General features: G+C 45.3%; 32 non-coding genes across 32 annotated transcripts; all 32 read right to left on the bottom strand.

Annotated features, from left to right (window-relative positions):
- Nucleotides 1–504: 504 nt before the first annotated feature.
- LOC147152313 (U6 spliceosomal RNA) lies at nt 505–612 on the bottom strand. Its single transcript, XR_015085977.1, has one exon. It is a non-coding gene; the product is annotated as a U6 spliceosomal RNA (small nuclear RNA).
- A 649-nt stretch (nt 613–1,261) lies between these two features.
- LOC147152312 (U5 spliceosomal RNA) lies at nt 1,262–1,374 on the bottom strand. The gene has a single exon (XR_015085942.1). It is a non-coding gene; the product is annotated as a U5 spliceosomal RNA (small nuclear RNA).
- Nucleotides 1,375–1,990: 616 nt separating this feature from the next.
- LOC147152311 (U6 spliceosomal RNA) lies at nt 1,991–2,098 on the bottom strand. Its single transcript, XR_015085885.1, has one exon. It is a non-coding gene; the product is annotated as a U6 spliceosomal RNA (small nuclear RNA).
- A 649-nt stretch (nt 2,099–2,747) lies between these two features.
- On the bottom strand, nt 2,748–2,860 carry LOC147152310 (U5 spliceosomal RNA). Its single transcript, XR_015085950.1, has one exon. It is a non-coding gene; the product is annotated as a U5 spliceosomal RNA (small nuclear RNA).
- Nucleotides 2,861–3,467: 607 nt separating this feature from the next.
- Nucleotides 3,468–3,575, bottom strand: LOC147152309 (U6 spliceosomal RNA). Its single transcript, XR_015086011.1, has one exon. It is a non-coding gene; the product is annotated as a U6 spliceosomal RNA (small nuclear RNA).
- Nucleotides 3,576–4,224: 649 nt separating this feature from the next.
- On the bottom strand, nt 4,225–4,337 carry LOC147152308 (U5 spliceosomal RNA). Its single transcript, XR_015085917.1, has one exon. It is a non-coding gene; the product is annotated as a U5 spliceosomal RNA (small nuclear RNA).
- Nucleotides 4,338–4,944: 607 nt separating this feature from the next.
- On the bottom strand, nt 4,945–5,052 carry LOC147152307 (U6 spliceosomal RNA). The gene has a single exon (XR_015086010.1). It is a non-coding gene; the product is annotated as a U6 spliceosomal RNA (small nuclear RNA).
- A 649-nt stretch (nt 5,053–5,701) lies between these two features.
- LOC147152306 (U5 spliceosomal RNA) lies at nt 5,702–5,814 on the bottom strand. The gene has a single exon (XR_015085933.1). It is a non-coding gene; the product is annotated as a U5 spliceosomal RNA (small nuclear RNA).
- Nucleotides 5,815–6,429: 615 nt separating this feature from the next.
- LOC147152305 (U6 spliceosomal RNA) lies at nt 6,430–6,537 on the bottom strand. The gene has a single exon (XR_015086009.1). It is a non-coding gene; the product is annotated as a U6 spliceosomal RNA (small nuclear RNA).
- A 649-nt stretch (nt 6,538–7,186) lies between these two features.
- Nucleotides 7,187–7,299, bottom strand: LOC147152304 (U5 spliceosomal RNA). Its single transcript, XR_015085941.1, has one exon. It is a non-coding gene; the product is annotated as a U5 spliceosomal RNA (small nuclear RNA).
- Nucleotides 7,300–7,915: 616 nt separating this feature from the next.
- On the bottom strand, nt 7,916–8,023 carry LOC147152303 (U6 spliceosomal RNA). The gene has a single exon (XR_015086008.1). It is a non-coding gene; the product is annotated as a U6 spliceosomal RNA (small nuclear RNA).
- Nucleotides 8,024–8,672: 649 nt separating this feature from the next.
- Nucleotides 8,673–8,785, bottom strand: LOC147152302 (U5 spliceosomal RNA). Its single transcript, XR_015085940.1, has one exon. It is a non-coding gene; the product is annotated as a U5 spliceosomal RNA (small nuclear RNA).
- A 616-nt stretch (nt 8,786–9,401) lies between these two features.
- LOC147152301 (U6 spliceosomal RNA) lies at nt 9,402–9,509 on the bottom strand. The gene has a single exon (XR_015086006.1). It is a non-coding gene; the product is annotated as a U6 spliceosomal RNA (small nuclear RNA).
- A 649-nt stretch (nt 9,510–10,158) lies between these two features.
- Nucleotides 10,159–10,271, bottom strand: LOC147152300 (U5 spliceosomal RNA). The gene has a single exon (XR_015085949.1). It is a non-coding gene; the product is annotated as a U5 spliceosomal RNA (small nuclear RNA).
- Nucleotides 10,272–10,886: 615 nt separating this feature from the next.
- On the bottom strand, nt 10,887–10,994 carry LOC147152299 (U6 spliceosomal RNA). The gene has a single exon (XR_015085886.1). It is a non-coding gene; the product is annotated as a U6 spliceosomal RNA (small nuclear RNA).
- Nucleotides 10,995–11,643: 649 nt separating this feature from the next.
- On the bottom strand, nt 11,644–11,756 carry LOC147152298 (U5 spliceosomal RNA). Its single transcript, XR_015085958.1, has one exon. It is a non-coding gene; the product is annotated as a U5 spliceosomal RNA (small nuclear RNA).
- Nucleotides 11,757–12,372: 616 nt separating this feature from the next.
- LOC147152297 (U6 spliceosomal RNA) lies at nt 12,373–12,480 on the bottom strand. The gene has a single exon (XR_015086005.1). It is a non-coding gene; the product is annotated as a U6 spliceosomal RNA (small nuclear RNA).
- A 649-nt stretch (nt 12,481–13,129) lies between these two features.
- On the bottom strand, nt 13,130–13,242 carry LOC147152296 (U5 spliceosomal RNA). The gene has a single exon (XR_015085916.1). It is a non-coding gene; the product is annotated as a U5 spliceosomal RNA (small nuclear RNA).
- Nucleotides 13,243–13,849: 607 nt separating this feature from the next.
- LOC147152295 (U6 spliceosomal RNA) lies at nt 13,850–13,957 on the bottom strand. Its single transcript, XR_015086004.1, has one exon. It is a non-coding gene; the product is annotated as a U6 spliceosomal RNA (small nuclear RNA).
- A 649-nt stretch (nt 13,958–14,606) lies between these two features.
- LOC147152294 (U5 spliceosomal RNA) lies at nt 14,607–14,719 on the bottom strand. The gene has a single exon (XR_015085899.1). It is a non-coding gene; the product is annotated as a U5 spliceosomal RNA (small nuclear RNA).
- Nucleotides 14,720–15,335: 616 nt separating this feature from the next.
- Nucleotides 15,336–15,443, bottom strand: LOC147152293 (U6 spliceosomal RNA). The gene has a single exon (XR_015086003.1). It is a non-coding gene; the product is annotated as a U6 spliceosomal RNA (small nuclear RNA).
- Nucleotides 15,444–16,092: 649 nt separating this feature from the next.
- On the bottom strand, nt 16,093–16,205 carry LOC147152292 (U5 spliceosomal RNA). The gene has a single exon (XR_015085939.1). It is a non-coding gene; the product is annotated as a U5 spliceosomal RNA (small nuclear RNA).
- A 616-nt stretch (nt 16,206–16,821) lies between these two features.
- LOC147152291 (U6 spliceosomal RNA) lies at nt 16,822–16,929 on the bottom strand. The gene has a single exon (XR_015086002.1). It is a non-coding gene; the product is annotated as a U6 spliceosomal RNA (small nuclear RNA).
- A 649-nt stretch (nt 16,930–17,578) lies between these two features.
- On the bottom strand, nt 17,579–17,691 carry LOC147152290 (U5 spliceosomal RNA). Its single transcript, XR_015085938.1, has one exon. It is a non-coding gene; the product is annotated as a U5 spliceosomal RNA (small nuclear RNA).
- A 616-nt stretch (nt 17,692–18,307) lies between these two features.
- On the bottom strand, nt 18,308–18,415 carry LOC147152289 (U6 spliceosomal RNA). The gene has a single exon (XR_015086001.1). It is a non-coding gene; the product is annotated as a U6 spliceosomal RNA (small nuclear RNA).
- Nucleotides 18,416–19,064: 649 nt separating this feature from the next.
- LOC147152288 (U5 spliceosomal RNA) lies at nt 19,065–19,177 on the bottom strand. The gene has a single exon (XR_015085946.1). It is a non-coding gene; the product is annotated as a U5 spliceosomal RNA (small nuclear RNA).
- A 607-nt stretch (nt 19,178–19,784) lies between these two features.
- On the bottom strand, nt 19,785–19,892 carry LOC147152287 (U6 spliceosomal RNA). Its single transcript, XR_015086000.1, has one exon. It is a non-coding gene; the product is annotated as a U6 spliceosomal RNA (small nuclear RNA).
- Nucleotides 19,893–20,541: 649 nt separating this feature from the next.
- Nucleotides 20,542–20,654, bottom strand: LOC147152286 (U5 spliceosomal RNA). The gene has a single exon (XR_015085915.1). It is a non-coding gene; the product is annotated as a U5 spliceosomal RNA (small nuclear RNA).
- A 615-nt stretch (nt 20,655–21,269) lies between these two features.
- On the bottom strand, nt 21,270–21,377 carry LOC147152285 (U6 spliceosomal RNA). Its single transcript, XR_015085999.1, has one exon. It is a non-coding gene; the product is annotated as a U6 spliceosomal RNA (small nuclear RNA).
- A 649-nt stretch (nt 21,378–22,026) lies between these two features.
- On the bottom strand, nt 22,027–22,139 carry LOC147152284 (U5 spliceosomal RNA). The gene has a single exon (XR_015085928.1). It is a non-coding gene; the product is annotated as a U5 spliceosomal RNA (small nuclear RNA).
- Nucleotides 22,140–22,747: 608 nt separating this feature from the next.
- Nucleotides 22,748–22,855, bottom strand: LOC147152283 (U6 spliceosomal RNA). Its single transcript, XR_015085998.1, has one exon. It is a non-coding gene; the product is annotated as a U6 spliceosomal RNA (small nuclear RNA).
- Nucleotides 22,856–23,504: 649 nt separating this feature from the next.
- On the bottom strand, nt 23,505–23,617 carry LOC147152282 (U5 spliceosomal RNA). Its single transcript, XR_015085913.1, has one exon. It is a non-coding gene; the product is annotated as a U5 spliceosomal RNA (small nuclear RNA).
- Nucleotides 23,618–24,000: the final 383 nt, after the last annotated feature.

Genomic DNA, 24,000 nt, shown 5'->3' with positions numbered 1-24,000 from the left:
GCTGCGAGGGGACCAAGAAATTGACTATAGGTCTCCCTTTCGAGTCCAGCCGAACAAAGTGGGCTGCAATCAGACCCTCCTCAGCAGAATTTTTGAGGTGAGATTTTGTTTGCCTCAGTTGGAGTCCAACCCACGCTTCAAACGAAACTGGAGCCTAAATTCAGCGACTTTGACCGCTCAGAAAATCTACCCATCTTTGGCATCCAGGTTTCATAGATCTATGCTCTCATGCAAGGACGAAAACATACCCAGTTTACCGTTGATGTCATGCAGTGGACTTGGCGTGCCAAGGAAATGGCTAAAAACCTGAAAAATCCTATGCAAGTCTGTCGTTACCAATGCTGAGGCTGTTGTATTTTTCTCCAAAGTATCAGACTCGGGTGCTCCGGTTTAATCAATGCAGATCGGGCAAATCTGGTCACGTAACAATCTCTGTTGACACTCTGAGCAGGGAAAAGCTCGGTTCTGCCGGAGGTAGCAGCTAGATCATAGCGTGAGGCCTTCAAAATTTGGATTCGCTTCACGAAATTGCGTGTCATCCTTGCGCAGGGGCCATGCTAATCTTCTCTGTATCATATTCCAATTTTTCATATGTGCCGCCGTAGCTAGCACGCAAAGTTCATCATGCCGCCTTCATTATATAGCATCCTTGGCAAAAAGATCCCTCACTGGCGGTGGCGACAATTGCAGCGTAACCCTGGGTAGGAAGCACCCGGATTCAAGACAAACCCCCAAATGAGGAATCTTTTCCTTGACATTGTAAGGTCGATCGGCTGGATGCGATTAGGTCTGTTCGTAAAAATGGAATCAACTGGGTTCTTGGAATTGTTCTCACACCAACAGGAAATTATACCCAATTTGAGCTTCAGGTCTTAGAATGAACTGGACGAACCAGAGAAATGGCTACAATCTTAAAATCCTACACAAGTCTGTCAATGCCCATGCCAAGGTTTTTTCCGCCTCCCAGCTATCCTGCTTGGTTGTGCTAATTGAATCAATCAACATTGTTACCCTTCACCAATATCTTTTGTTAAAAAGAAACTGCATGTATGAGCGGGTGGGATTACTTTTGCAGTAGGCTTCTCGGGCAAGAGTTGTTGGCGTTGGTCACGTGGTGAATAGTGCACAGCGCTCACTAAAATCTGTTTCAAAATCAAACCACGGAGGTGTCTTCAAGGCTGGCCCACCAAGGGTTTAGCCATTTTACAATACCATGCTGGATGATCTGCAGCCTTGATTTATTATTTTCAACATTCATAGATGCTCTGCCTGGACAACGCAGGAAAAAATTGGTGGAATCTCATTCTGTTACTCTCCACGGAAGTCTTTAGTAAAAGGCGAAAGACTTATACGATCTGAAGAGAAACATAAGATGTGCTGCAGTCAACTACAGAAAAGAATAGTCTTTCGCTAGTACCCCTGACGGTCAAGGTGTCATTTTGCGTCTGTCGCATGATGGACGGCACTGAATGTATTCCACATCAGCGCTGCGAGGGGACCAGGAAATTGACTATAGGTCTCCCTTTCGAGTCCAGCGGAACAAAGTGGGCTGCAATCAGACCCTCCTCAGCAGAATTTTTGAGGTGAGATTTTGTTTGCCTCAGTTGGAGTCCAACCCACGCTTCAAACGAAACTGGAGCCTAAATTCAGCGACTTTGACCGCTCAGAAAATCTACCCATCTTTGGCATCCAGGTTTCATAGATCTATGCTCTCATGCAAGGACGAAAACATACCCAGTTTACCGTTGATGTCATGCAGTGGACTTGGCGTGCCAAGGAAATGGCTAAAAACCTGAAAAATCCTATGCAAGTCTGTCGTTACCAATGCTGAGGCTGTTGTATTTTTCTCCAAAGTATCAGACTCGGGTGCTCCAGTTTAATCAATGCAGATCGGGCAAATCTGGTCACGTAACAATCTCTGTTGACACTCTGAGCAGGGAAAAGCTCGGTTCTGCCGGAGGTAGCAGCTAGATCATAGCGTGAGGCCTTCAAAATTTGGATTTGCTTCACGAAATTGCGTGTCATCCTTGCGCAGGGGCCATGCTAATCTTCTCTGTATCGTAATCCAATTTTTCATATGTGCCGCCGTAGCTAGCACGCAAAGTTCATCATGCCGCCTTCATTATATAGCATCCTTGGCAAAAAGATCCCTCACTGGCGGTGGCGACAATTGCAGCGTAACCCTGGGTAGGAAGCACCCGGATTCAAGACAAACCCCCAAATGAGGAATCTTTTCCTTGACATTGTAAGGTCGATCGGCTGGATGCGATTAGGTCTGTTCGTAAAAATGGAATCAACTGGGTTCTTGGAATTGTTCTCACACCGACAGGAAATTATACCCAATTTGAGCTTCAGGTCTTAGAATGAACTGGACGAACCAGAGAAATGGCTACAATCTTAAAATCCTACACAAGTCTGTCAATGCCCATGCCAAGGTTTTTTCCGCCTCCCAGCTATCCTGCTTGGTTGTGCTAATTGAATCAATCAACATTGTTACCCTTCACCAATATCTTTTGTTAAAAAGAAACTGCATGTATGAGCGGGTGGGATTACTTTTGCAGTAGGCTTCTCGGGCAAGAGTTGTTGGCGTTGGTCACGTGGTGAATAGTGCACAGCGCTCACTAAAATCTGTTTCAAAATCAAACCACGGAGGTGTCTTCAAGGCTGGCCCACCAAGGGTTTAGCCATTTTACAATACCATGCTGGATGATCTGCAGCCTTGATTTATTATTTTCAACATTCATAGATGCTCTGCCTGGACAAAGCAGGAAAAAATTGGTGGAATCTCATTCTGTTACGCTCCACGGAAATCTTTAGTAAAAGGCGAAAGACTTATACGATTTGAAGAGAAACATAAGATGTGCTGCAGTCAACTACGGAAAAGAATAGTCTTTCGCTAGTACCCCTGACGGTCAAGGTGTCATTTTGCGTCTGTCGCATGATGGACGGCACTGAATGTATTCCACATCAGCGCTGCGAGGGGACCAAGAATTTGACTATAGGTCTCCCTTTCGAGTCCAGCCGAACAAAGTGGGCTGCAATCAGACCCTCCTCAGCAGAATTTTTGAGGTGAGATTTTGTTTGCCTCAGTTGGAGTCCAACCCACGCTTCAAACGAAACTGGAGCCTAAATTCAGCGACTTTGACCGCTCAGAAAATCTACCCATCTTTGGCATCCAGGTTTCATAGTTTTAGCTCTCATACAAGGACGAAAACATACCCAGTTTAACGTTGATGTCATGCAGTGGACTTGGCGTGCCAAGGAAATGGCTAAAAACCTGAAAAATCCTATGCAAGTCTGTCGTTACCAATGCTGAGGCTGTTGTATTTTTCTCCAAAGTATCAGACTCCGGTTTAATCAATGCAGATCGGGCAAATCTGGTCACGTAACAATCTCTGTTGACACTCTGAGCAGGGAAAAACTCGGTTCTGCCGGAGGTAGCAGCTAGATCATAGCGTGAGGCCTTCAAAATTTGGATTCGCTTCACGAAATTGCGTGTCATCCTTGCGCAGGGGCCATGCTAATCTTCTCTGTATCGTAATCCAATTTTTCATATGTGCCGCCGTAGCTAGCACGCAAAGTTCATCATGCCGCCTTCATTATATAGCATCCTTGGCAAAAAGATCCCTCACTGGCGGTGGCGACAATTGCAGCGTAACCCTGGGTAGGAAGCACCCGGATTCAAGACAAACCCCCAAATGAGGAATCTTTTCCTTGACATTGTAAGGTCGATCGGCTGGATGCGATTAGGTCTGTTCGTAAAAATGGAATCAACTGGGTTCTTGGAATTGTTCTCACACCAACAGGAAATTATACCCAATTTGAGCTTCAGGTCTTAGAATGAACTGGACGAACCAGAGAAATGGCTACAATCTTAAAATCCTACACAAGTCTGTCAATGCCCATGCCAAGGTTTTTTCCGCCTCCCAGCTATCCTGCTTGGTTGTGCTAATTGAATCAATCAACATTGTTACCCTTCACCAATATCTTTTGTTAAAAAGAAACTGCATGTATGAGCGGGTGGGATTACTTTTGCAGTAGGCTTCTCGGGCAAGAGTTGTTGGCGTTGGTCACGTGGTGAATAGTGCACAGCGCTCACTAAAATCTGTTTCAAAATCAAACCACGGAGGTGTCTTCAAGTCTGGCCCACCAAGGGTTTAGCCATTTTACAATACCATGCTGGATGATCTGCAGCCTTGATTTATTATTTTCAACATTCATAGATGCTCTGCCTGGACAAAGCAGGAAAAAATTGGTGGAATCTCATTCTGTTACTCTCCACGGAAATCTTTAGTAAAAGGCGAAAGACTTATACGATTTGAAGAGAAACATAAGATGTGCTGCAGTCAACTACGGAAAAGAATAGTCTTTCGCTAGTACCCCTGACGGGCAAGGTGTCATTTTGCGTCTGTCGCATGATGGACGGCACTGAATGTATTCCACATCAGCGCTGCGAGGGGACCAAGAATTTGACTATAGGTCTCCCTTTCGAGTCCAGCCGAACAAAGTGGGCTGCAATCAGACCCTCCTCAGCAGAATTTTTGAGGTGAGATTTTGTTTGCCTCAGTTGGAGTCCAACCCACGCTTCAAACGAAACTGGAGCCTAAATTCAGCGACTTTGACCGCTCAGAAAATCTACCCATCTTTGGCATCCAGGTTTCATAGTTTTAGCTCTCATACAAGGACGAAAACATACCCAGTTTAACGTTGATGTCATGCAGTGGACTTGGCGTGCCAAGGAAATGGCTAAAAACCTGAAAAATCCTATGCAAGTCTGTCGTTACCAATGCTGAGGCTGTTGTATTTTTCTCCAAAGTATCAGACTCCGGTTTAATCAATGCAGATCGGGCAAATCTGGTCACGTAACAATCTCTGTTGACACTCTGAGCAGGGAAAAACTCGGTTCTGCCGGAGGTAGCAGCTAGATCATAGCGTGAGGCCTTCAAAATTTGGATTCGCTTCACGAAATTGCGTGTCATCCTTGCGCAGGGGCCATGCTAATCTTCTCTGTATCGTAATCCAATTTTTCATATGTGCCGCCGTAGCTAGCACGCAAAGTTCATCATGCCGCCTTCATTATATAGCATCCTTGGCAAAAAGATCCCTCACTGGCGGTGGCGACAATTGCAGCGTAACCCTGGGTAGGAAGCACCCGGATTCAAGACAAACCCCCAAATGAGGAATCTTTTCCTTGACATTGTAAGGTCGATCGGCTGGATGCGATTAGGTCTGTTCGTAAAAATGGAATCAACTGGGTTCTTGGAATTGTTCTCACACCGACAAGAAATTATACCCAATTTGAGCTTCAGGTCTTAGAATGAACTGGACGAACCAGAGAAATGGCTACAATCTTAAAATCCTACACAAGTCTGTCAATGCCCATGCCAAGGTTTTTTCCGCCTCCCAGCTATCCTGCTTGGTTTTGCTAATTGAATCAATCAACATTGTTACCCTTCACCAATATCTTTTGTTAAAAAGAAACTGCATGTATGAGCGGGTGGGATTACTTTTGCAGTAGGCTTCTCGGGCAAGAGTTGTTGGCGTTGGTCACGTGGTGAATAGTGCACAGCGCACACTAAAATCTATTTCAAAATCAAACCACGGAGGTGTCATCAAGGCTGGCCCACCAAGGGTTTAGCCATTTTACAATACCATGCTGGATGATCTGCAGCCTTGATTTATTATTTTCAACATTCATAGATGCTCTGCCTGGACAAAGCAGGAAAAAATTGGTGGAATCTCATTCTGTTACTCTCCACGGAAATCTTTAGTAAAAGGCAAAAGACTTATACGATTTGAAGAGAAACATAAGATGTGCTGCAGTCAACTACGGAAAAGAATAGTCTTTCGCTAGTACCCCTGACGGTCAAGGTGTCATTTTGCGTCTGTCGCATGATGGACGGCACTGAATGTATTCCACATCAGCGCTGCGAGGGGACCAAGAAATTGACTATAGGTCTCCCTTTCGAGTCCAGCCGAACAAAGTGGGCTGCAATCAGACCCTCCTCAGCAGAATTTTTGAGGTGAGATTTTGTTTGCCTCAGTTGGAGTCCAACCCACGCTTCAAACGAAACTGGAGCCTAAATTCAGCGACTTTGACCGCTCAGAAAATCTACCCATCTTTGGCATCCAGGTTTCTTAGTTTTAGCTCTCACACAAGGACGAAAACATACCCAGTTTAACGTTGATGTCATGCAGTGGACTTGGCGTGCCAAGGAAATGGCTAAAAACCTGAAAAATCCTATGCAAGTCTGTCGTTACCAATGCTGAGGCTGTTGTATTTTTCTCCAAAGTATCAGACTCGGGTGCTCCGGTTTAATCAATGCAGATCGGGCAAATCTGGTCACGTAACAATCTCTGTTGACACTCTGAGCAGGGAAAAGCTCGGTTCTGCCGGAGGTAGCAGCTAGATCATAGCGTGAGGCCTTCAAAATTTGGATTCGCTTCACGAAATTGCGTGTCATCCTTGCGCAGGGGCCATGCTAATCTTCTCTGTATCGTAATCCAATTTTTCATATGTGCCGCCGTAGCTAGCACGCAAAGTTCATCATGCCGCCTTCATTATATAGCATCCTTGGCAAAAAGATCCCTCACTGGCGGTGGCGACAATTGCAGCGTAACCCTGGGTAGGAAGCACCCGGATTCAAGACAAACCCCCAAATGAGGAATCTTTTCCTTGACATTGTAAGGTCGATCGGCTGGATGCGATTAGGTCTGTTCGTAAAAATGGAATCAACTGGGTTCTTGGAATTGTTCTCACACCAACAGGAAATTATACCCAATTTGAGCTTCAGGTCTTAGAATGAACTGGACGAACCAGAGAAATGGCTACAATCTTAAAATCCTACACAAGTCTGTCAATGCCCATGCCAAGGTTTTTTCCGCCTCCCAGCTATCCTGCTTGGTTGTGCTAATTGAATCAATCAACATTGTTACCCTTCACCAATATCTTTTGTTAAAAAGAAACTGCATGTATGAGCGGGTGGGATTACTTTTGCAGTAGGCTTCTCGGGCAAGAGTTGTTGGCGTTGGTCACGTGGTGAATAGTGCACAGCGCTCACTAAAATCTGTTTCAAAATCAAACCACGGAGGTGTCTTCAAGGCTGGCCCACCAAGGGTTTAGCCATTTTACAATACCATGCTGGATGATCTGCAGCCTTGATTTATTGTTTTCAACATTCATAGATGCTCTGCCTGGACAACGCAGGAAAAAATTGGTGGAATCTCATTCTGTTACTCTCCACGGAAGTCTTTAGTAAAAGGCGAAAGACTTATACGATCTGAAGAGAAACATAAGATGTGCTGCAGTCAACTACAGAAAAGAATAGTCTTTCGCTAGTACCCCTGACGGTCAAGGTGTCATTTTGCGTCTGTCGCATGATGGACGGCACTGAATGTATTCCACATCAGCGCTGCGAGGGGACCAGGAAATTGACTATAGGTCTCCCTTTCGAGTCCAGCTGAACAAAGTGGGCTGCAATCAGACCCTCCTCAGCAGAATTTTTGAGGTGAGATTTTGTTTGCCTCAGTTGGAGTCCAACCAACGCTTCAAACGAAACTGGAGCCTAAATTCAGCGACTTTGACCGCTCAGAAAATCTACCCATCTTTGGCATCCAGGTTTCATAGATCTATGCTCTCATGCAAGGACGAAAACATACCCAGTTTACCGTTGATGTCATGCAGTGGACTTGGCGTGCCAAGGAAATGGCTAAAAACCTGAAAAATCCTATGCAAGTCTGTCGTTACCAATGCTGAGGCTGTTGTATTTTTCTCCAAAGTATCAGACTCGGGTGCTCCAGTTTAATCAATGCAGATCGGGCAAATCTGGTCACGTAACAATCTCTGTTGACACTCTGAGCAGGGAAAAGCTCGGTTCTGCCGGAGGTAGCAGCTAGATCATAGCGTGAGGCCTTCAAAATTTGGATTCGCTTCACGAAATTGCGTGTCATCCTTGCGCAGGGGCCATGCTAATCTTCTCTGTATCGTAATCCAATTTTTCATATGTGCCGCCGTAGCTAGCACGCAAAGTTCATCATGCCGCCTTCATTATATAGCATCCTTGGCAAAAAGATCCCTCCCTGGCGGTGGCGACAATTGCAGCGTAACCCTGGGTAGGAAGCACCCGGATTCAAGACAAACCCCCAAATGAGGAATCTTTTCCTTGACATTGTAAGGTCGATCGGCTGGATGCGATTAGGTCTGTTCGTAAAAATGGAATCAACTGGGTTCTTGGAATTGTTCTCACACCGACAGGAAATTATACCCAATTTGAGCTTCAGGTCTTAGAATGAACTGGACGAACCAGAGAAATGGCTACAATCTTAAAATCCTACACAAGTCTGTCAATGCCCATGCCAAGGTTTTTTCCGCCTCCCAGCTATCCTGCTTGGTTGTGCTAATTGAATCAATCAACATTGTTACCCTTCACCAATATCTTTTGTTATAAAGAAACTGCATGTATGAGCGGGTGGGATTACTTTTGCAGTAGGCTTCTCGGGCAAGAGTTGTTGGCGTTGGTCACGTGGTGAATAGTGCACAGCGCTCATTAAAATCTGTTTCAAAATCAAACCACGGAGGTGTCTTCAAGGCTGGCCCACCAAGGGTTTAGCCATTTTACAATACCATGCTGGATGATCTGCAGCCTTGATTTATTGTTTTCAACATTCATAGATGCTCTGCCTGGACAACGCAGGAAAAAATTGGTGGAATCTCATTCTGTTACTCTCCACGGAAGTCTTTAGTAAAAGGCGAAAGACTTATACGATCTGAAGAGAAACATAAGATGTGCTGCAGTCAACTACAGAAAAGAATAGTCTTTCGCTAGTACCCCTGACGGTCAAGGTGTCATTTTGCGTCTGTCGCATGATGGACGGCACTGAATGTATTCCACATCAGCGCTGCGAGGGGACCAGGAAATTGACTATAGGTCTCCCTTTCGAGTCCAGCGGAACAAAGTGGGCTGCAATCAGACCCTCCTCAGCAGAATTTTTGAGGTGAGATTTTGTTTGCCTCAGTTGGAGTCCAACCCACGCTTCAAACGAAACTGGAGCCTAAATTCAGCGACTTTGACCGCTCAGAAAATCTACCCATCTTTGGCATCCAGGTTTCATAGATCTATGCTCTCATGCAAGGACGAAAACATACCCAGTTTACCGTTGATGTCATGCAGTGGACTTGGCGTGCCAAGGAAATGGCTAAAAACCTGAAAAATCCTATGCAAGTCTGTCGTTACCAATGCTGAGGCTGTTGTATTTTTCTCCAAAGTATCAGACTCGGGTGCTCCAGTTTAATCAATGCAGATCGGGCAAATCTGGTCACGTAACAATCTCTGTTGACACTCTGAGCAGGGAAAAGCTCGGTTCTGCCGGAGGTAGCAGCTAGATCATAGCGTGAGGCCTTCAAAATTTGGATTCGCTTCACGAAATTGCGTGTCATCCTTGCGCAGGGGCCATGCTAATCTTCTCTGTATCGTAATCCAATTTTTCATATGTGCCGCCGTAGCTAGCACGCAAAGTTCATCATGCCGCCTTCATTATATAGCATCCTTGGCAAAAAGATCCCTCACTGGCGGTGGCGACAATTGCAGCGTAACCCTGGGTAGGAAGCACCCGGATTCAAGACAAACCCCCAAATGAGGAATCTTTTCCTTGACATTGTAAGGTCGATCGGCTGGATGCGATTAGGTCTGTTCGTAAAAATGGAATCAACTGGGTTCTTGGAATTGTTCTCACACCGACAGGAAATTATACCCAATTTGAGCTTCAGGTCTTAGAATGAACTGGACGAACCAGAGAAATGGCTACAATCTTAAAATCCTACACAAGTCTGTCAATGCCCATGCCAAGGTTTTTTCCGCCTCCCAGCTATCCTGCTTGGTTGTGCTAATTGAATCAATCAACATTGTTACCCTTCACCAATATCTTTTGTTAAAAAGAAACTGCATGTATGAGCGGGTGGGATTACTTTTGCAGTAGGCTTCTCGGGCAAGAGTTGTTGGCGTTGGTCACGTGGTGAATAGTGCACAGCGCTCATTAAAATCTGTTTCAAAATCAAACCACGGAGGTGTCTTCAAGGCTGGCCCACCAAGGGTTTAGCCATTTTACAATACCATGCTGGATGATCTGCAGCCTTGATTTATTATTTTCAACATTCATAGATGCTCTGCCTGGACAAAGCAGGAAAAAATTGGTGGAATCTCATTCTGTTACGCTCCACGGAAATCTTTAGTAAAAGGCGAAAGACTTATACGATTTGAAGAGAAACATAAGATGTGCTGCAGTCAACTACGGAAAAGAATAGTCTTTCGCTAGTACCCCTGACGGTCAAGGTGTCATTTTGCGTCTGTCGCATGATGGACGGCACTGAATGTATTCCACATCAGCGCTGCGAGGGGACCAAGAAATTGACTATAGGTCTCCCTTTCGAGTCCAGCCGAACAAAGTGGGCTGCAATCAGACCCTCCTCAGCAGAATTTTTGAGGTGAGATTTTGTTTGCCTCAGTTGGAGTCCAACCCACGCTTCAAACGAAACTGGAGCCTAAATTCAGCGACTTTGACCGCTCAGAAAATCTACCCATCTTTGGAGTCCAGGTTTCATAGTTTTAGCTCTCATACAAGGACGAAAACATACCCAGTTTACCGTTGATGTCATGCAGTGGACTTGGCGTGCCAAGGAAATGGCTAAAAACCTGAAAAATCCTATGCAAGTCTGTCGTTACCAATGCTGAGGCTGTTGTATTTTTCTCCAAAGTATCAGACTCGGGTGCTCCGGTTTAATCAATGCAGATCGGGCAAATCTGGTCACGTAACAATCTCTGTTGACACTCTGAGCAGGGAAAAACTCGGTTCTGCCGGAGGTAGCAGCTAGATCATAGCGTGAGGCCTTCAAAATTTGGATTCGCTTCACGAAATTGTGTGTCATCCTTGCGCAGGGGCCATGCTAATCTTCTCTGTATCGTAATCCAATTTTTCATATGTGCCGCCGTAGCTAGCACGCAAAGTTCATCATGCCGCCTTCATTATATAGCATCCTTGGCAAAAAGATCCCTCACTGGCGGTGGCGACAATTGCAGCGTAACCCTGGGTAGGAAGCACCCGGATTCAAGACAAACCCCCAAATGAGGAATCTTTTCCTTGACATTGTAAGGTCGATCGGCTGGATGCGATTAGGTCTGTTCGTAAAAATGGAATCAACTGGGTTCTTGGAATTGTTCTCACACCGACAGGAAATTATACCCAATTTGAGCTTCAGGTCTTAGAATGAACTGGACGAACCAGAGAAATGGCTACAATCTTAAAATCCTACACAAGTCTGTCAATGCCCATGCCAAGGTTTTTTCCGCCTCCCAGCTATCCTGCTTGGTTGTGCTAATTGAATCAATCAACATTGTTACCCTTCACCAATATCTTTTGTTAAAAAGAAACTGCATGTATGAGCGGGTGGGATTACTTTTGCAGTAGGCTTCTCGGGCAAGAGTTGTTGGCGTTGGTCACGTGGTGAATAGTGCACAGCGCTCACTAAAATATGTTTCAGAATCAAACCACGGAGGTGTCTTCAAGGCTGGCCCACCAAGGGTTTAGCCATTTTACAATACCATGCTGGATGATCTGCAGCCTTGATTTATTATTTTCAACATTCATAGATGCTCTGCCTGGACAAAGCAGGAAAAAATTGGTGGAATCTCATTCTGTTACTCTCCACGGAAATCTTTAGTAAAAGGCGATAGACTTAAACGATTTGAAGAGAAACATAAGATGTGCTGCAGTCAACTACGGAAAAGAATAGTCTTTCGCTAGTACCCCTGACGGTCAAGGTGTCATTTTGCGTCTGTTGCATGATGGACGGCACTGAATGTATTCCACATCAGCGCTGCGAGGGGACCAAGAAATTGACTATAGGTCTCCCTTTCGAGTCCAGCCGAACAAAGTGGGCTGCAATCAGACCCTCCTCAGCAGAATTTTTGAGGTGAGATTTTGTTTGCCTCAGTTGGAGTCCAACCCACGCTTCAAACGAAACTGGAGCCTAAATTCAGCGACTTTGACCGCTCAGAAAATCTACCCATCTTTGGCATCCAGGTTTCATAGATCTATGCTCTCATGCAAGGACGAAAACATACCCAGTTTACCGTTGATGTCATGCAGTGGACTTGGCGTGCCAAGGAAATGGCTAAAAACCTGAAAAATCCTATGCAAGTCTGTCGTTACCAATGCTGAGGCTGTTGTATTTTTCTCCAAAGTATCAGACTCGGGTGCTCCGGTTTAATCAATGCAGATCGGGCAAATCTGGTCACGTAACAATCTCTGTTGACACTCTGAGCAGGGAAAAACTCGGTTCTGCCGGAGGTAGCAGCTAGATCATAGCGTGAGGCCTTCAAAATTTGGATTCGCTTCACGAAATTGCGTGTCATCCTTGCGCAGGGGCCATGCTAATCTTCTCTGTATCGTAATCCAATTTTTCATATGTGCCGCCGTAGCTAGCACGCAAAGTTCATCATGCCGCCTTCATTATATAGCATCCTTGGCAAAAAGATCCCTCACTGGCGGTGGCGACAATTGCAGCGTAACCCTGGGTAGGAAGCACCCGGATTCAAGACAAACCCCCAAATGAGGAATCTTTTCCTTGACATTGTAAGGTCGATCGGCTGGATGCGATTAGGTCTGTTCGTAAAAATGGAATCAACTGGGTTCTTGGAATTGTTCTCACACCAACAGGAAATTATACCCAATTTGAGCTTCAGGTCTTAGAATGAACTGGACGAACCAGAGAAATGGCTACAATCTTAAAATCCTACACAAGTCTGTCAATGCCCATGCCAAGGTTTTTTCCGCCTCCCAGCTATCCTGCTTGGTTGTGCTAATTGAATCAATCAACATTGTTACCCTTCACCAATATCTTTTGTTAAAAAGAAACTGCATGTATGAGCGGGTGGGATTACTTTTGCAGTAGGCTTCTCGGGCAAGAGTTGTTGGCGTTGGTCACGTGGTGAATAGTGCACAGCGCTCACTAAAATCTGTTTCAAAATCAAACCACGGAGGTGTCTTCAAGTCTGGCCCACCAAGGGTTTAGCCATTTTACAATACCATGCTGGATGATCTGCAGCCTTGATTTATTATTTTCAACATTCATAGATGCTCTGCCTGGACAAAGCAGGAAAAAATTGGTGGAATCTCATTCTGTTACTCTCCACGGAAATCTTTAGTAAAAGGCGAAAGACTTATACGATTTGAAGAGAAACATAAGATGTGCTGCAGTCAACTACGGAAAAGAATAGTCTTTCGCTAGTACCCCTGACGGGCAAGGTGTCATTTTGCGTCTGTCGCATGATGGACGGCACTGAATGTATTCCACATCAGCGCTGCGAGGGGACCAAGAATTTGACTATAGGTCTCCCTTTCGAGTCCAGCCGAACAAAGTGGGCTGCAATCAGACCCTCCTCAGCAGAATTTTTGAGGTGAGATTTTGTTTGCCTCAGTTGGAGTCCAACCCACGCTTCAAACGAAACTGGAGCCTAAATTCAGCGACTTTGACCGCTCAGAAAATCTACCCATCTTTGGCATCCAGGTTTCATAGTTTTAGCTCTCATACAAGGACGAAAACATACCCAGTTTAACGTTGATGTCATGCAGTGGACTTGGCGTGCCAAGGAAATGGCTAAAAACCTGAAAAATCCTATGCAAGTCTGTCGTTACCAATGCTGAGGCTGTTGTATTTTTCTCCAAAGTATCAGACTCCGGTTTAATCAATGCAGATCGGGCAAATCTGGTCACGTAACAATCTCTGTTGACACTCTGAGCAGGGAAAAACTCGGTTCTGCCGGAGGTAGCAGCTAGATCATAGCGTGAGGCCTTCAAAATTTGGATTCGCTTCACGAAATTGCGTGTCATCCTTGCGCAGGGGCCATGCTAATCTTCTCTGTATCGTAATCCAATTTTTCATATGTGCCGCCGTAGCTAGCACGCAAAGTTCATCATGCCGCCTTCATTATATAGCATCCTTGGCAAAAAGATCCCTCACTGGCGGTGGCGACAATTGCAGCGTAACCCTGGGTAGGAAGCACCCGGATTCAAGACAAACCCCCAAATGAGGAATCTTTTCCTTGACATTGTAAGGTCGATCGGCTGGATGCGATTAGGTCTGTTCGTAAAAATGGAATCAACTGGGTTCTTGGAATTGTTCTCACACCGACAAGAAATTATACCCAATTTGAGCTTCAGGTCTTAGAATGAACTGGACGAACCAGAGAAATGGCTACAATCTTAAAATCCTACACAAGTCTGTCAATGCCCATGCCAAGGTTTTTTCCGCCTCCCAGCTATCCTGCTTGGTTGTGCTAATTGAATCAATCAACATTGTTACCCTTCACCAATATCTTTTGTTAAAAAGAAACTGCATGTATGAGCGGGTGGGATTACTTTTGCAGTAGGCTTCTCGGGCAAGAGTTGTTGGCGTTGGTCACGTGGTGAATAGTGCACAGCGCACACTAAAATCTATTTCAAAATCAAACCACGGAGGTGTCATCAAGGCTGGCCCACCAAGGGTTTAGCCATTTTACAATACCATGCTGGATGATCTGCAGCCTTGATTTATTGTTTTCAACATTCATAGATGCTCTGCCTGGACAACGCAGGAAAAAATTGGTGGAATCTCATTCTGTTCCTCTCCACGGAAGTCTTTAGTAAAAGGCGAAAGACTTATACGATCTGAAGAGAAACATAAGATGTGCTGCAGTCAACTACAGAAAAGAATAGTCTTTCGCTAGTACCCCTGACGGTCAAGGTGTCATTTTGCGTCTGTCGCATGATGGACGGCACTGAATGTATTCCACATCAGCGCTGCGAGGGGACCAGGAAATTGACTATAGGTCTCCCTTTCGAGTCCAGCGGAACAAAGTGGGCTGCAATCAGACCCTCCTCAGCAGAATTTTTGAGGTGAGATTTTGTTTGCCTCAGTTGGAGTCCAACCCACGCTTCAAACGAAACTGGAGCCTAAATTCAGCGACTTTGACCGCTCAGAAAATCTACCCATCTTTGGCATCCAGGTTTCATAGATCTATGCTCTCATGCAAGGACGAAAACATACCCAGTTTACCGTTGATGTCATGCAGTGGACTTGGCGTGCCAAGGAAATGGCTAAAAACCTGAAAAATCCTATGCAAGTCTGTCGTTACCAATGCTGAGGCTGTTGTATTTTTCTCCAAAGTATCAGACTCGGGTGCTCCAGTTTAATCAATGCAGATCGGGCAAATCTGGTCACGTAACAATCTCTGTTGACACTCTGAGCAGGGAAAAGCTCGGTTCTGCCGGAGGTAGCAGCTAGATCATAGCGTGAGGCCTTCAAAATTTGGATTCGCTTCACGAAATTGCGTGTCATCCTTGCGCAGGGGCCATGCTAATCTTCTCTGTATCGTAATCCAATTTTTCATATGTGCCGCCGTAGCTAGCACGCAAAGTTCATCATGCCGCCTTCATTATATAGCATCCTTGGCAAAAAGATCCCTCACTGGCGGTGGCGACAATTGCAGCGTAACCCTGGGTAGGAAGCACCCGGATTCAAGACAAACCCCCAAATGAGGAATCTTTTCCTTGACATTGTAAGGTCGATCGGCTGGATGCGATTAGGTCTGTTCGTAAAAATGGAATCAACTGGGTTCTTGGAATTGTTCTCACACCAACAGGAAATTATACCCAATTTGAGCTTCAGGTCTTAGAATGAACTGGACGAACCAGAGAAATGGCTACAATCTTAAAATCCTACACAAGTCTGTCAATGCCCATGCCAACGTTTTTTCCGCCTCCCAGCTATCCTGCTTGGTTGTGCTAATTGAATCAATCAACATTGTTACCCTTCACCAATATCTTTTGTTAAAAAGAAACTGCATGTATGAGCGGGTGGGATTACTTTTGCAGTAGGCTTCTCGGGCAAGAGTTGTTGGCGTTGGTCACGTGGTGAATAGTGCACAGCGCTCACTAAAATCTGTTTCAAAATCAAACCACGGAGGTGTCTTCAAGGCTGGCCCACCAAGGGTTTAGCCATTTTACAATACCATGCTGGATGATCTGCAGCCTTGATTTATTGTTTTCAACATTCATAGATGCTCTGCCTGGACAACGCAGGAAAAAATTGGTGGAATCTCATTCTGTTACTCTCCACGGAAGTCTTTAGTAAAAGGCGAAAGACTTATACGATCTGAAGAGAAACATAAGATGTGCTGCAGTCAACTACAGAAAAGAATAGTCTTTCGCTAGTACCCCTGACGGTCAAGGTGTCATTTTGCGTCTGTCGCATGATGGACGGCACTGAATGTATTCCACATCAGCGCTGCGAGGGGACCAGGAAATTGACTATAGGTCTCCCTTTCGAGTCCAGCTGAACAAAGTGGGCTGCAATCAGACCCTCCTCAGCAGAATTTTTGAGGTGAGATTTTGTTTGCCTCAGTTGGAGTCCAACCCACGCTTCAAACGAAACTGGAGCCTAAATTCAGCGACTTTGACCGCTCAGAAAATCTACCCATCTTTGGCATCCAGGTTTCATAGATCTATGCTCTCATGCAAGGACGAAAACATACCCAGTTTACCGTTGATGTCATGCAGTGGACTTGGCGTGCCAAGGAAATGGCTAAAAACCTGAAAAATCCTATGCAAGTCTGTCGTTACCAATGCTGAGGCTGTTGTATTTTTCTCCAAAGTATCAGACTCGGGTGCTCCAGTTTAATCAATGCAGATCGGGCAAATCTGGTCACGTAACAATCTCTGTTGACACTCTGAGCAGGGAAAAGCTCGGTTCTGCCGGAGGTAGCAGCTAGATCATAGCGTGAGGCCTTCAAAATTTGGATTCGCTTCACGAAATTGCGTGTCATCCTTGCGCAGGGGCCATGCTAATCTTCTCTGTATCGTAATCCAATTTTTCATATGTGCCGCCGTAGCTAGCACGCAAAGTTCATCATGCCGCCTTCATTATATAGCATCCTTGGCAAAAAGATCCCTCACTGGCGGTGGCGACAATTGCAGCGTAACCCTGGGTAGGAAGCACCCGGATTCAAGACAAACCCCCAAATGAGGAATCTTTTCCTTGACATTGTAAGGTCGATCGGCTGGATGCGATTAGGTCTGTTCGTAAAAATGGAATCAACTGGGTTCTTGGAATTGTTCTCACACCGACAGGAAATTATACCCAATTTGAGCTTCAGGTCTTAGAATGAACTGGACGAACCAGAGAAATGGCTACAATCTTAAAATCCTACACAAGTCTGTCAATGCCCATGCCAAGGTTTTTTCCGCCTCCCAGCTATCCTGCTTGGTTGTGCTAATTGAATCAATCAACATTGTTACCCTTCACCAATATCTTTTGTTATAAAGAAACTGCATGTATGAGCGGGTGGGATTACTTTTGCAGTAGGCTTCTCGGGCAAGAGTTGTTGGCGTTGGTCACGTGGTGAATAGTGCACAGCGCTCATTAAAATCTGTTTCAAAATCAAACCACGGAGGTGTCTTCAAGGCTGGCCCACCAAGGGTTTAGCCATTTTACAATACCATGCTGGATGATCTGCAGCCTTGATTTATTGTTTTCAACATTCATAGATGCTCTGCCTGGACAACGCAGGAAAAAATTGGTGGAATCTCATTCTGTTACTCTCCACGGAAGTCTTTAGTAAAAGGCGAAAGACTTATACGATCTGAAGAGAAACATAAGATGTGCTGCAGTCAACTACAGAAAAGAATAGTCTTTCGCTAGTACCCCTGACGGTCAAGGTGTCATTTTGCGTCTGTCGCATGATGGACGGCACTGAATGTATTCCACATCAGCGCTGCGAGGGGACCAGGAAATTGACTATAGGTCTCCCTTTCGAGTCCAGCGGAACAAAGTGGGCTGCAATCAGACCCTCCTCAGCAGAATTTTTGAGGTGAGATTTTGTTTGCCTCAGTTGGAGTCCAACCCACGCTTCAAACGAAACTGGAGCCTAAATTCAGCGACTTTGACCGCTCAGAAAATCTACCCATCTTTGGCATCCAGGTTTCATAGATCTATGCTCTCATGCAAGGACGAAAACATACCCAGTTTACCGTTGATGTCATGCAGTGGACTTGGCGTGCCAAGGAAATGGCTAAAAACCTGAAAAATCCTATGCAAGTCTGTCGTTACCAATGCTGAGGCTGTTGTATTTTTCTCCAAAGTATCAGACTCGGGTGCTCCAGTTTAATCAATGCAGATCGGGCAAATCTGGTCACGTAACAATCTCTGTTGACACTCTGAGCAGGGAAAAGCTCGGTTCTGCCGGAGGTAGCAGCTAGATCATAGCGTGAGGCCTTCAAAATTTGGATTCGCTTCACGAAATTGCGTGTCATCCTTGCGCAGGGGCCATGCTAATCTTCTCTGTATCGTAATCCAATTTTTCATATGTGCCGCCGTAGCTAGCACGCAAAGTTCATCATGCCGCCTTCATTATATAGCATCCTTGGCAAAAAGATCCCTCACTGGCGGTGGCGACAATTGCAGCGTAACCCTGGGTAGGAAGCACCCGGATTCAAGACAAACCCCCAAATGAGGAATCTTTTCCTTGACATTGTAAGGTCGATCGGCTGGATGCGATTAGGTCTGTTCGTAAAAATGGAATCAACTGGGTTCTTGGAATTGTTCTCACACCGACAGGAAATTATACCCAATTTGAGCTTCAGGTCTTAGAATGAACTGGACGAACCAGAGAAATGGCTACAATCTTAAAATCCTACACAAGTCTGTCAATGCCCATGCCAAGGTTTTTTCCGCCTCCCAGCTATCCTGCTTGGTTGTGCTAATTGAATCAATCAACATTGTTACCCTTCACCAATATCTTTTGTTAAAAAGAAACTGCATGTATGAGCGGGTGGGATTACTTTTGCAGTAGGCTTCTCGGGCAAGAGTTGTTGGCGTTGGTCACGTGGTGAATAGTGCACAGCGCTCATTAAAATCTGTTTCAAAATCAAACCACGGAGGTGTCTTCAAGGCTGGCCCACCAAAGGTTTAGCCATTTTACAATACCATGCTGGATGATCTGCAGCCTTGATTTATTATTTTCAACATTCATAGATGCTCTGCCTGGACAAAGCAGGAAAAAATTGGTGTAATCTCATTCTGTTACTCTCCACGGAAATCTTTAGTAAAAGGCGAAAGACTTAGACGATTTGAAGAGAAACATAAGATGTGCTGCAGTCAACTACGGAAAAGAATAGTCTTTCGCTAGTACCCCTGACGGGCAAGGTGTCATTTTGCGTCTGTCGCATGATGGACGGCACTGAATGTATTCCACATCAGCGCTGCGAGGGGACCAAGAATTTGACTATAGGTCTCCCTTTCGAGTCCAGCCGAACAAAGTGGGCTGCAATCAGACCCTCCTCAGCAGAATTTTTGAGGTGAGATTTTGTTTGCCTCAGTTGGAGTCCAACCCACGCTTCAAACGAAACTGGAGCCTAAATTCAGCGACTTTGACCGCTCAGAAAATCTACCCATCTTTGGCATCCAGGTTTCATAGTTTTAGCTCTCATACAAGGACGAAAACATACCCAGTTTAACGTTGATGTCATGCAGTGGACTTGGCGTGCCAAGGAAATGGCTAAAAACCTGAAAAATCCTATGCAAGTCTGTCGTTACCAATGCTGAGGCTGTTGTATTTTTCTCCAAAGTATCAGACTCCGGTTTAATCAATGCAGATCGGGCAAATCTGGTCACGTAACAATCTCTGTTGACACTCTGAGCAGGGAAAAACTCGGTTCTGCCGGAGGTAGCAGCTAGATCATAGCGTGAGGCCTTCAAAATTTGGATTCGCTTCACGAAATTGCGTGTCATCCTTGCGCAGGGGCCATGCTAATCTTCTCTGTATCGTAATCCAATTTTTCATATGTGCCGCCGTAGCTAGCACGCAAAGTTCATCATGCCGCCTTCATTATATAGCATCCTTGGCAAAAAGATCCCTCACTGGCGGTGGCGACAATTGCAGCGTAACCCTGGGTAGGAAGCACCCGGATTCAAGACAAACCCCCAAATGAGGAATCTTTTCCTTGACATTGTAAGGTCGATCGGCTGGATGCGATTAGGTCTGTTCGTAAAAATGGAATCAACTGGGTTCTTGGAATTGTTCTCACACCGACAAGAAATTATACCCAATTTGAGCTTCAGGTCTTAGAATGAACTGGACGAACCAGAGAAATGGCTACAATCTTAAAATCCTACACAAGTCTGTCAATGCCCATGCCAAGGTTTTTTCCGCCTCCCAGCTATCCTGCTTGGTTGTGCTAATTGAATCAATCAACATTGTTACCCTTCACCAATATCTTTTGTTAAAAAGAAACTGCATGTATGAGCGGGTGGGATTACTTTTGCAGTAGGCTTCTCGGGCAAGAGTTGTTGGCGTTGGTCACGTGGTGAATAGTGCACAGCGCTCACTAAAATATGTTTCAGAATCAAACCACGGAGGTGTCTTCAAGGCTGGCCCACCAAGGGTTTAGCCATTTTACAATACCATGCTGGATGATCTGCAGCCTTGATTTATTATTTTCAACATTCATAGATGCTCTGCCTGGACAAAGCAGGAAAAAATTGGTGGAATCTCATTCTGTTACTCTCCACGGAAATCTTTAGTAAAAGGCGAAAGACTTATACGATTTGAAGAGAAACATAAGATGTGCTGCAGTCAACTACGGAAAAGAATAGTCTTTCGCTAGTACCCCTGACGGTCAAGGTGTCATTTTGCGTCTGTCGCATGATGGACGGCACTGAATGTATTCCACATCAGCGCTGCGAGGGGACCAAGAAATTGACTATAGGTCTCCCTTTCGAGTCCAGCCGAACAAAGTGGGCTGCAATCAGACCCTCCTCAGCAGAATTTTTGAGGTGAGATTTTGTTTGCCTCAGTTGGAGTCCAACCCACGCTTCAAACGAAACTGGAGCCTAAATTCAGCGACTTTGACCGCTCAGAAAATCTACCCATCTTTGGCATCCAGGTTTCTTAGTTTTAGCTCTCACACAAGGACGAAAACATACCCAGTTTAACGTTGATGTCATGCAGTGGACTTGGCGTGCCAAGGAAATGGCTAAAAACCTGAAAAATCCTATGCAAGTCTGTCGTTACCAATGCTGAGGCTGTTGTATTTTTCTCCAAAGGATCAGACTCGGGTGCTCCGGTTTAATCAATGCAGATCGGGCAAATCTGGTCACGTAACAATCTCTGTTGACACTCTGAGCAGGGAAAAGCTCGGTTCTGCCGGAGGTAGCAGCTAGATCATAGCGTGAGGCCTTCAAAATTTGGATTCGCTTCACGAAATTGCGTGTCATCCTTGCGCAGGGGCCATGCTAATCTTCTCTGTATCGTAATCCAATTTTTCATATGTGCCGCCGTAGCTAGCACGCAAAGTTCATCATGCCGCCTTCATTATATAGCATCCTTGGCAAAAAGATCCCTCACTGGCGGTGGCGACAATTGCAGCGTAACCCTGGGTAGGAAGCACCCGGATTCAAGACAAACCCCCAAATGAGGAATCTTTTCCTTGACATTGTAAGGTCGATCGGCTGGATGCGATTAGGTCTGTTCGTAAAAATGGAATCAACTGGGTTCTTGGAATTGTTCTCACACCAACAGGAAATTATACCCAATTTGAGCTTCAGGTCTTAGAATGAACTGGACGAACCAGAGAAATGGCTACAATCTTAAAATCCTACACAAGTCTGTCAATGCCCATGCCAAGGTTTTTTCCGCCTCCCAGCTATCCTGCTTGGTTGTGCTAATTGAATCAATCAACATTGTTACCCTTCACCAATATCTTTTGTTAAAAAGAAACTGCATGTATGAGCGGGTGGGATTACTTTTGCAGTAGGCTTCTCGGGCAAGAGTTGTTGGCGTTGGTCATGTGGTGAATAGTGCACAGCGCTCACTAAAATCTGTTTCAAAATCAAACCACGGAGGTGTCTTCAAGGCTGGCCCACCAAAGGTTTAGCCATTTTACAATACCATGCTGGATGATCTGCAGCCTTGATTTATTATTTTCAACATTCATAGATGCTCTGCCTGGACAACGCAGGAAAAAATTGGTGGAATCTCATTCTGTTACTCTCCACGGAAGTCTTTAGTAAAAGGCGAAAGACTTATACGATTTGAAGAGAAACATAAGATGTGCTGCAGTCAACTACGGAAAAGAATAGTCTTTCGCTAGTACCCCTGACGGTCAAGGTGTCATTTTGCGTCTGTCGCATGATGGACGGCACTGAATGTATTCCACATCAGCGCTGCGAGGGGACCAAGAAATTGACTATAGGTCTCCCTTTCGAGTCCAGCCGAACAAAGTGGGCTGCAATCAGACCCTCCTCAGCAGAATTTTTGAGGTGAGATTTTGTTTGCCTCAGTTGGAGTCCAACCCACGCTTCAAACGAAACTGGAGCCTAAATTCAGCGACTTTGACCGCTCAGAAAATCTACCCATCTTTGGCATCCAGGTTTCATAGATCTATGCTCTCATGCAAGGACGAAAACATACCCAGTTTACCGTTGATGTCATGCAGTGGACTTGGCGTGCCAAGGAAATGGCTAAAAACCTGAAAAATCCTATGCAAGTCTGTCGTTACCAATGCTGAGGCTGTTGTATTTTTCTCCAAAGTATCAGACTCCGGTTTAATCAATGCAGATCGGGCAAATCTGGTCACGTAACAATCTCTGTTGACACTCTGAGCAGGGAAAAACTCGGTTCTGCCGGAGGTAGCAGCTAGATCATAGCGTGAGGCCTTCAAAATTTGGATTCGCTTCACGAAATTGCGTGTCATCCTTGCGCAGGGGCCATGCTAATCTTCTCTGTATCGTAATCCAATTTTTCATATGTGCCGCCGTAGCTAGCACGCAAAGTTCATCATGCCGCCTTCATTATATAGCATCCTTGGCAAAAAGATCCCTCACTGGCGGTGGCGACAATTGCAGCGTAACCCTGGGTAGGAAGCACCCGGATTCAAGACAAACCCCCAAATGAGGAATCTTTTCCTTGACATTGTAAGGTCGATCGGCTGGATGCGATTAGGTCTGTTCGTAAAAATGGAATCAACTGGGTTCTTGGAATTGTTCTCACACCAACAGGAAATTATACCCAATTTGAGCTTCAGGTCTTAGAATGAACTGGACGAACCAGAGAAATGGCTACAATCTTAAAATCCTACACAAGTCTGTCAATGCCCATGCCAAGGTTTTTTCCGCCTCCCAGCTATCCTGCTTGGTTGTGCTAATTGAATCAATCAACATTGTTACCCTTCACCAATATCTTTTGTTAAAAAGAAACTGCATGTATGAGCGGGTGGGATTACTTTTGCAGTAGGCTTCTCGGGCAAGAGTTGTTGGCGTTGGTCACGTGGTGAATAGTGCACAGCGCTCACTAAAATCTGTTTCAAAATCAAACCACGGAGGTGTCTTCAAGTCTGGCCCACCAAGGGTTTAGCCATTTTACAATACCATGCTGGATGATCTGCAGCCTTGATTTATTATTTTCAACATTCATAGATGCTCTGCCTGGACAAAGCAGGAAAAAATTGGTGGAATCTCATTCTGTTACTCTCCACGGAAATCTTTAGTAAAAGGCGAAAGACTTATACGATTTGAAGAGAAACATAAGATGTGCTGCAGTCAACTACGGAAAAGAATAGTCTTTCGCTAGTACCCCTGACGGTCAAGGTGTCATTTTGCGTCTGTCGCATGATGGACGCCACTGAATGTATTCCACATCAGCGCTGCGAGGGGACCAAGAATTTGACTATAGGTCTCCCTTTCGAGTCCAGCCGAACAAAGTGGGCTGCAATCAGACCCTCCTCAGCAGAATTTTTGAGGTGAGATTTTGTTTGCCTCAGTTGGAGTCCAACCCACGCTTCAAACGAAACTGGAGCCTAAATTCAGCGACTTTGACCGCTCAGAAAATCTACCCATCTTTGGCATCCAGGTTTCATAGATCTATGCTCTCATGCAAGGACGAAAACATACCCAGTTTAACGTTGATGTCATGC

Source organism: Filicampus tigris, chromosome 2 (assembly GCF_054856515.1).
Source record: "Filicampus tigris isolate MCC_2025a chromosome 2, RoL_Ftig_1.0, whole genome shotgun sequence".
Lineage (NCBI taxonomy): Eukaryota > Metazoa > Chordata > Actinopteri > Syngnathiformes > Syngnathidae > Filicampus > Filicampus tigris.
The sequence above is the reverse complement of the archived record's forward strand: the minus strand, read 5'-3'. Positions and strand labels throughout refer to the sequence as shown.